The sequence below is a fragment of the Mandrillus leucophaeus genome, unplaced genomic scaffold (assembly GCF_000951045.1).
Source record: "Mandrillus leucophaeus isolate KB7577 unplaced genomic scaffold, Mleu.le_1.0 Scaffold172, whole genome shotgun sequence".
Lineage (NCBI taxonomy): Eukaryota > Metazoa > Chordata > Mammalia > Primates > Cercopithecidae > Mandrillus > Mandrillus leucophaeus.
The window spans coordinates 377,712-387,413 of NW_012101721.1; the positions used below are offsets into that span (position 1 = coordinate 377,712).

A 9,702-nucleotide genomic window follows, 5' to 3' on the forward strand; every position below is an offset into this window, starting at 1 on the left:
AATGTCTTCTTTTGAGAAGTGTCTGTTCATATCCTTTGCCCACTTTTTGATGGGGTTGTTTGTTTTTTTCTTGTAAATTTGATTGAGTTCTTTGTAGGTTCTGGATATTAGCCCTTTGTCAGATGAGTAGATTACAAAAATTTTCTCCCATTCTGTAGGTTGCCTGTTTGTTCACTCTGATGGTAGTTTCTTTTGCTGTGCAGAAGCTCTTTAGTTTAATTAGATCCCATTTGTCAATTTTGGCTTTTTTTGCCATTGCTTTGGGTGTTTTAGACATGAAGTCCTTGCCCATGCCTATGTCCTGAATTGCTTCAATTTTTCCATACTGTTCAAAATAATATCTTAGGGGATGTTCTTCAGTGTCTTCTTTAATGCCACCAACAAATATCTTTTTCATTGTTAAGTGGGTACCTGGTCTTTGAGAATCTTCTCTTGAGACAGCTGTCTTTGGTTCCACAACTCTTCCATCCACCTTCTGTGGCCTTGCATTCATGGCTGCATCCACCTCCTCCACAGTGGTGTATATGACAAACCCAAAGCCCGTGGAGTGATTGGTGTTTGGATCTCTCATTACCACACAGTCTGTGAGCATTCCTCATTGCTCAGAATGGCTCCTCAGGCTCTCATCTGATGTTTCAAACCTCAACCCTCCAATGAAGAGCTTCCTCGGCTGTTGTTTGGGCTCTTGAGGAGACTCTGACTTAGACATGATGGCAGGGAGAAGAGAGACTTTAATGATGTGTCCTCAGCGGCGTCCACCGGCAGAAAGGAGTAAGCTGACAAATACATCTCCTCATTCTACTTTTTATAGTTATTCACTATAGGGTTTATTTAAATGAATTTAAAAACCTTTAGTAACTGGAGATTATAAGGAGTGTGAGGAAAGACTATTGAGGCTCTGAGTATTCTTAAAAGACTAATATAACAACTCATTTGTATACGTTTTAATGACTCTGATGCCATTTTAAGAACCAGTATCACTGATGTTTCATTGGATGTCTCAGATTGAGGATCTCTTCAAATGATAAGGCTCTTTATCTCTCTTCAGAAAGCAGCTGTTGGGTTTTTCATCTTGTTACCGGAATTTTTTTTTTCATATATCAAACTTGCATTCATAAGTAAAGTGCTGTGATATTTAATACATCAGTTGATGTTATTAATAAATAAGACTCTCTGTAGCTTTTCTGTTATGAATAATAGTCTTCAACATTCATCTGAATGATGGATATTTGGCATGCCTTAAGTTCAAGTTTTTAGTCTTCTTATAGCCTAGTGGCTACAAAATAATAGTATCAATCTACTTCAAAGGCAGTCTGACAGAGTGTAAAAGGGCTTCACTCGGGTTCAGAAGATGTGAGTCAAGACATGAGTCAACTGTCCTTTCTTCCATTGAAAGGAGCTGTGTGATGCCAGGCAAATCCTTAATGTATGTGGGTCTTCTTTTCTCCATCTGTGAAATGAAGGAATTGAAAAGGCTGATCTTTAAACTCCTTCCAGCTCTAATGTTCTAGGATTTATTTGGTCTTTTGTTGAGCAAGAAAGCCCTATGCTTCCAAATGGTTATAGGAGCATTAATTTTAGACAATTAAAGACATCTCTCCCACTGGCAAGTCGTGTGAGATTAAATAAATCACTTAAGCTCTTCCTTGGTTTACTCGTCTGAAAGCTAGGGATAATAATAACTACTACACAAGATTTAAAAAAGACATTATAAGAAAGGCCTTTGTAAACTTCAGTGTACTGTACACATCTTCTTGGCTGCCTGTTGCTCGAAAATAAAATGCAACTTTGTGATATAAACAATCTGAAATGATTAAAAAACATAATTCTAACTGTTCTTCTCGTATATGTCTTAAATTATGTATTGTCATATATTTGATAAATACACAATAATATATGTAACATATATGGAAGTTTTGCAGCATAATAATAAAGTGAAAACTCATGACCCTACCACCCATCCTAGATGCTAAACCATTCTCAACATCAACGAAACAGCCCTGTGTGTTTTTCTCTGATCCAACCCTCTACTTTCCTACTAGAGTTTGCATTTGTAACCATCTAAAATATGTTTACCACATTTGTATGTATTCTTGAAGAGTATGTCATTTAGTTTTGCTTGGTTTTTTTTTTTTTTTTTTTGGTTAAAAAATGACATGATAGTGTATGTAGTCTTCTGTAACTTTCTGCTTTTCCCCACTTAAGGTTATATTTTTATCATTAAACTATATTGTATCTGGTACACATAGATCATACATTTTTGCTGTTGCATAATATTCCATTCTGTAACTCTGCCATGCAGTATTTATCCATTTTCATGGAAATGAGCAGTTAGGTTGTTTGCAGTGTTTTTACTGTTGAAACCATAAAACTAAAGCAGATGAGCAAGGTGTACTCTCCTGGTGCACATGAATAATTGTTCCCACTTCCATCTATGCTTTATTTTTCTCCTTAATATTTCTTACTATTTAGCATTATGGGTGCATGCACCCACACACATACATAACACATCTCAAGGTTTTGTATATACGTATATACAGGCATACACATGCATATGTGCGTGCACGCGCGCGCGCACACACACACACTAGTCAAAAGTCAAAAATCCACAGGTGCTCAAGTCCCTGATGTAAAATTGTATTTGCATATAACTTATGCACATCCTCCTGTGTACTTTAAATCATCTCTAGATTACTTTTAATACCTAATACAATGTAATGCGATGTAAATATATATATTCACACACACAAATAATTAGCTGGAATCACAATTGAAATATAACATTTTTATCTATTATTTCCCTGCTGTATTCTCAGTACCTAAAAAAGGTACTGAGAAAGGGCTCAGATAATATTGAATGAATTAATTAATGAATAGAGTTTTGTTGCTTGATTGTTAAATAAATAAATTATCATGTTAGGATTTACTGTTGATGCAGAAATGATCATGGAATATTGAAAAGACACTGAATAAATGTCTTCTCTCCACATTCAGTTATTCAGGGTGCTTAGGTTCTAGTCCCAGATCTGCCACCAACTAGCTGTGAAACTTTGGGCAAGTTAATCTTTCTGATTCTGATTACGAACATTTATGTGAAGTTAACAGTCATTTCTGTGTATTGTGATGATTAGCATATGATATTGACACAAATGTTTTATGAACCATGAACTGATACATAAGGACATGCTTGTTGTCATTATTCCTATGGCAAAGTTTCCTCACATTTACTGAGATTTTAAAAATAAGCATGAAGTTACTTGTTTCATATCAAGAACTTTTGAGGTTGGGCAAGGAGACTTTGAGAAAAATATGATATTGGAGAGTGAAAGAGCCCAGTCCTGGGGGCCTAATCTGGTACACTTTGTGTTGGATGTGTGGTATCAAGCTTTTGCTGTAAAATCAAGCTATTTTTAACCCCAAGTAAGCATAAAGAATCTTTTTTAAAGTAGGGCAACCAAGATAGTGTGTTACCCTTTCCAATAAGCCTGCCTAAATGAAATATTCATCTTTTATGTCAAAATAAGAAGTGATATATATAATTGAGGACTAAGAAGGGATAGAGTCTTCTGAGGGTGAATCCTTAAAAAGTCCTGCATATAAAATAACTATAGCAGAAATACCCATTAGTATTGAATTACATTTCTATATTGTGGAGAAATTAGATTTTCTCTTTTTTTCTTTTATCTCAGACTTGCATGAACAGGCAAAGGCAGAGGTGGTGATGTCTGAGAGAAGCTTTTTACCTGCCTGTTTCCAGAATAGTGCAATGAAAAAAAGACCCCTGGATTTGTGCTGCTCAAAATTAATAGCTTCGGCCTCCACTTTACCATCTGTAAAATAGATTAATAAGCATATTGTCCCACTCCTAGTGGTGTAAGAATTAAGTATAATAAGGTGGGTGAAAGCCCTGTGTAAAGTGTAAGGTGCGATGCAGATGCTGATGTTATAAGATCAGGATCAAGAGACAGAAGCTCAAGGCAAATGCATGTATTTGTATTATGAGAAAGACCCTAGGGAAAAGCATGAAGTGAACGTTTTACCGTTGACTTCTTCCTGTAGCCCGTGCCTTCTTTTCTTTTTTTTTTTTTTTTCTTTGCTGAGACAGAGTCTTGCTCTGTCACGCAGGCTACAGTGCGCAGCAGCGCGATCTCGGCTCACTGCAACCACCACCTCCCAGGTTTAGTGCTTCTCCTGCTTCAGCTTCAGAGTAGCTGGGATTACAGGTGCACGCTACCACGCCCAGCTAATTTTTGTGGAGTTTTTTGTTTGTTTGTTTGTTTTAGTAGAGACAAGGTTTCACCATGTTGGCCAGGCTGGTCTTGAGTTCCTAACCTCGTGATCCGCCTGCCTCGGCTTCCCAAAGTGCTGGGATTACAGGGGTGAGCCACTGCGCCCAGCCACCCATGCCTTTTATGAGGTCTTCCTTCTTTCTTCCACATCTTACCTTTCTCATATGTTCCTGGCACTCCCGTTTAGCCACTTACTGAAGGTCTTCTTCACCACAGACTTAGAACTTTTATTTCCTTAGAACCAAAGTACCCCTGCCCTATGCATCTATCCTGTGTTCCCTTCCCCCTTAATTCTGGCCCTGGCCTCTCCTTCCTAAAGCAGTATCAAGGACAGCAGAGGGGAAGCCCACAGGGTTATTTGGCTTCATGTTCACTCAGAGCTGCAAGTACTGAGTTTTGATACAATCTCTGGTGGAGTTTTGCATGGTCACAGAGATCCACTGACAAGCCCGAGGAAGAAAAGGTCCACCTTTTCTTTAAAAAGCTAAACTAAAAGCTTTAACGTTTTTATAAGTTGCACGTAGGTGTTTTGACTTTTTACATATGCCAGGAACCAGTTGGAAAAAGCACAGGCCTCTCTCACCCTTTGACAAGGTCTGGGTGATAGAGTTACTATGGGATCGTTGCTAATAGATGCTCATGGAGTAGTGTCTATGGTTTTAATTCCATGTTTCATAGTCACAGTGAGAATTTAAATAGATCAGTTAGGAGAAGAAACAGTGGGTTCCTTAAGGAAAAAAAGAGGTGTTTAAAAACTTTTTATAAAAACAAAATATGAATAGCCATGTATGGATGGGAGCTGGAACAGAAAGCCAGCTCTAGGGGCCTTCTGCCTTCTTGACTCTCTCTTTTGGCCCCATATAGTTTCTCTCTTACTGTCTCAGCTTCTCTCCACATTCTTTTCCATTCCCTTCTCCATATTTCCTGAGCCAAATTCCAGAGGAACTTAGCTTGGCTAGCTTAGCTCATTCTACTGCCATTGTTGGGTGAGATCCTTTGAATAAAGCCACCTACTGGTTTCCGGTCCACCTACTTTTGATTCAACCAGCAACCAGTGCTTTGTGGCAAACAACCTGGCCCTGCCTTCCTGGGAAGAACTGAGAGTCTGCAGGTTTCCAGTATAAGAGAAATATGAGTAACAGATCCAGGACACCAAAGTGTCAGGGCTCATTGAGCATGAAGGAGAGAAATTGCTTTGAGCAGATCAAGGTCTTAGCTTGAAAGGCCCTCCAAAGACACAACTGCACAGCCCTACTTCCTCCCACCTCTACCATGAAAGATTGTTCCTGCAGATTAGATATTAAGTCTGTCTCTCAGATATGTATTCCATTTCCCGAAGACTCCAAAAAGTGGGCAGATCATTCTGGTCTTAGGGCTGAAGTGGGAAGGCTCTTTTTTCTGTTTTTTTGAGACAGGGTGTCTCTCTGTTGCCCAGGCTGGAGTGCAGTGGTGTGATCTCGGCTCACTGCAGCCTCTACCTCCCGGGCTCAAGCGATCCTGCCACCTTAGGCTACAGGTGGTGCACCTGTAGCTGGGACTACAGGTGCACCACCATAGCTGGCTAATTTATAAAATCTTTTTTGGTAGGGATGGGGTTTCCATGTTGCCCACGCTGGTCTTGAACTCTTGAGCTCAAGCGATCTGCCCGCCCCACCCTCCCAAAGCGCTGGAGTTACAGGTGTAAGTAACTGCCCGGCCAGAAGGTTCTTTTATAAAAATAAAGCAGCCCAAAGGATTCACTTAAGATTGTTAGAATTTGGACCCAATATTGAATTTTTTTTCCATCTCAAATCCTAGATCCTATTCTTCCACTTACCAGTTGTGGGACATTGAAAAAGTTATTTAAGTCTCAGTGGTTTCATCTGTGTAATGGCCATAATGCTAGTATCCACTTCCACATTTTTGTGAGGATAAAATGAGAGAACACATGGAAATGCCTAGCTTAGTTCCTGGCACATAGCAAGTGTTCAATAGATTTCACCAGCAACCAGTGCTTTGTGGCGATAAACACATTGTGGTGAAAATTATCAATAGACTTATTGCTTCTGCTTGATTGCTTCATTTATTAACTCTCCAAATACATCATTTAATCAACATTTTTTGAAGGATTACTCTGTGGAGATATTTCACTGAAGCACTTAAGGCACCCCAAAATTACTTAAAATACCCAAAATGAAAGTGATTTAAAAATTTTAACAACCATCTTAACCGTTAGCATTGACACTAATGTTTTCAGCAAAGTCTTTCTCTACAAATGCAGAATCTTATTATATAATATAAGTAAATTCTGGTATGCTCTAAGCTACAAACTGAATAATCTTTTTAAGTTTATAATCATGAATCTATGTAACTGAGATGGAATTTTATTCAAAAATTAATTTTTAAATAATGATAAAATTCATGGCACTGAAATAGATTGAGAAATTGTGCTGAAAGAGACAGTGTCAAACTTTAGAAAGCACACACGGCTTAAAAGTTATGAATCTGTGTAATTTTTGCATGACATTTCTTCTCAAAATAAATATAACACTTTTTTCCCTTGAATGAAAAATTCTGTGCTAACTCATATCCTCCCAAACATTTCTTGCCCACAATAACTTATCAGTGTGTGTACAGGATGGAGGAAAAAAATGCTAAGGAAGTAGTTTTCAGTTTCAAGTTTCCAAAGGGTTATTACAAACAACCATCAGTATGCTTGAACAATGGGGCTTTTTAGTTAATTTAATTTTTTGCTTACCTTTGGATTGGCCTAAATACTTTTTCATTTTAATCCATGCTAAAATGCACTGGAGTATGGTTAACATAAATGAGTCTTAGATAGTTTGGGGCGCTGGGTCATGAGCAAGAATGCTAATTCTCACATAGGCATTCAAGAAACTTTTGTTGACTGGGTGTACTAAACTGTACATGTACATGGTTCATGGGCAGAAGATGTGTTAACTGAAGGACATTTCTAGAACAAGGCTTTCAAACATATTTTAGGGAAACCCACATTAAAAAAAAAATTTCTATCACAATCCATTACCAATAAACATATGTGTGTGTGTATTCACATAAAGAGTTGAGACAAAAATTTTGCAAAGATGTACCTACGAGCTGCAATGTATTCTGATAATTATCTTTTTAAAATTGTCTTTCACTTTTCAAAAGGGATGCTGTTTGTGACTTACTGAATTGATTTTATGATCTCAGTGGATTATGACCTGTAGTTTCACAAACATTTTTAAAAGCAAATTTCTTATATTAGCATGTGTTGTGTTATTTTGCATGATTTACCTAAGCATTGAACCCTGAGAAAAAAGTTTTTGTGGTTATTTTCTTTTGTAGATTTTTCCAACTTTGGAAAATTGGAACTAAATTTCTTGATTAATACTAATATTTGAATTTAGATGAACTTAAATTAGCTTTTGGTTACTCTACTTAAAAAAACAATCTATTCCAAAGACCTGAATTTAAAGAAATTGCTTAAATTTGTCTTACCAAAATATCCAAACATGAAATAATGGGTTTATACCTATCTGAAACATGAAATAATTCAATGATTAATGAAAGCCTTTGAAAAATAGGAAATTATTAATTAGGGATTACAGTAAAAATTATGACCTTAAAGTGTCTGAAATGCTGGGCATGGTGGCTCACTCCTGTAATCCCAGCACTTTGGAAGGCTAAGGTGGGAGGATCCCTTGAGCCCAGAAATTCGAGATCAGCCTGGGCAACATGTTAAGACCCTGTCTCTACAAAAAAGTACAAAAATTAGCCGGGCATGGTGGCACACACCTTGGAGGCTGAGGTAGGAGGATCACTGGAGCCCAGGATGCAGACATTACAGTGAGCCAAGATCATGCCACTGCACCTGGGTGACAGAGCAAGACCCAGTTTCAGAAAGATAAAAAGAAAAGAAAAGTAAAGAAAACAAAAGAAAAGAAGATTAAAAACGAATCTGAACCAGGTGAGTGGTGTGCGCCCGTAGTCTCAGCTATTCAGAAGGCCGGAGTGGGAAGACTGCTTGGTCCAGGAGTTCAAGACCAACCTGGGCAATGTATCGAGACACTACCTTAAAATAAAACAAAACAAAACAGCAATCAAAAAAACTCAATATGAGAAAAAAGTACCTCATCAAGCTACTGAATAACTTGAGCACACTCCAGCATCTGTTCTGTTGCTTGTTTGTTTTTGCTTTTACTGGCATCACGAGTTATTTCTATAGTTCCTCTGGCATGTTCCCCTGACATGGGATATGCCAGGCACATGTTCTTAAAAACAATTTCTTAACACAAAGAAATTTAGCATGTCAAATCCTTAAGAGTTGGAGAACTTAAAATCTCATATTAGAATAAAAATTGCTTCTTCTACTTTCATAGGCCTTTTGATTAAGGGCTTACTACCCTGTCTCTACTAAAAATACAAAAAATTAGCTGGGCATGGTGGTGGATGCTGGTGGTCTCTGCTACTCTGGAGGCTGAGACAAGAGGATCACTTGAACCCAGAGGCAAATATAGTGGGAGTCGGGGACAGAGATGGCTTTTAAAGGCAATGATTTGGCCAGTTGTCAGGTTCAGGAGAGTTCTATCAAGGAGACAAGCTCCCAGGTATTTATTGGGTGCCTACTGGAGTTTTAGCCAGTCTTGTGCTTCTAAAAGTATTAAATATTATGCTATCTTGGGATGCATTGTAGAACCTCATTTTTTTTTTCCCTTCTGGCTTCCATATGGCCCTTTATATGGCCTAAGTGGGGCAGTTATGAACCACATCCCCTCTCACCAGTCACAGTGTGTTCCTGGTGCCAGAGAGGTGGTGGGGCAGGTCTGAAGTCTCATAGGAAAAAAATACTCAGTCCACGTTGATTCCCAGGCCAGATTCAAAAGGGCTGTCTGATTTGAGAAATTACCCTCGTTGTGCTTCCCCATTCTCAGAGAGTAAAACCACAGGGCAGTTCTGGCTGACGGGATTGCACCTGTCTAGTGTCTGCTCCACTGTTTCTGTCATGCGGAGTCACAGGGCATTTATTAGTGACTGCCTTGTGCAGTGTAGTGATGTAGTGAGGAGTCCGTAGCCCTAGGCCTGAGTGGGTTGATCCTGGTGGGAATTTCAGTTGTGGAGCACTCGCTCTGTGAGGCTGGACACATTACTTTAGTCCTCCAAACACCTTAAGTTTCTTCGCCTAGAAAACGGAAACAGGAAGGGTAATATCACACACCAGGACCTGTTGTGGGCTGTGGGGAGAGGGGAGGGATAGCATTAGGAGATATATCTAATGTAAATGATGAGTTAATGGGTCCTGGCACACCAACATGGCACATGTATACATATGTAACAAACCTGCACGTTGTGCACATGTACGCGAGAACATAAAGTATAATAAAAATAAATAAATAAATAAAAGACAGAATAGGAGGAAAAAAAAAAAAAGAAA

The 9,702-nt window shown here is 38.5% G+C and overlaps 1 pseudogene; it reads right to left on the minus strand.

Moving 5' to 3' along the window:
- Positions 1-709, minus strand: part of LOC105537384 — a 1,978-nt pseudogene extending 1,269 nt beyond the window's left edge.
- Positions 710-9,702: the final 8,993 nt, after the last annotated feature.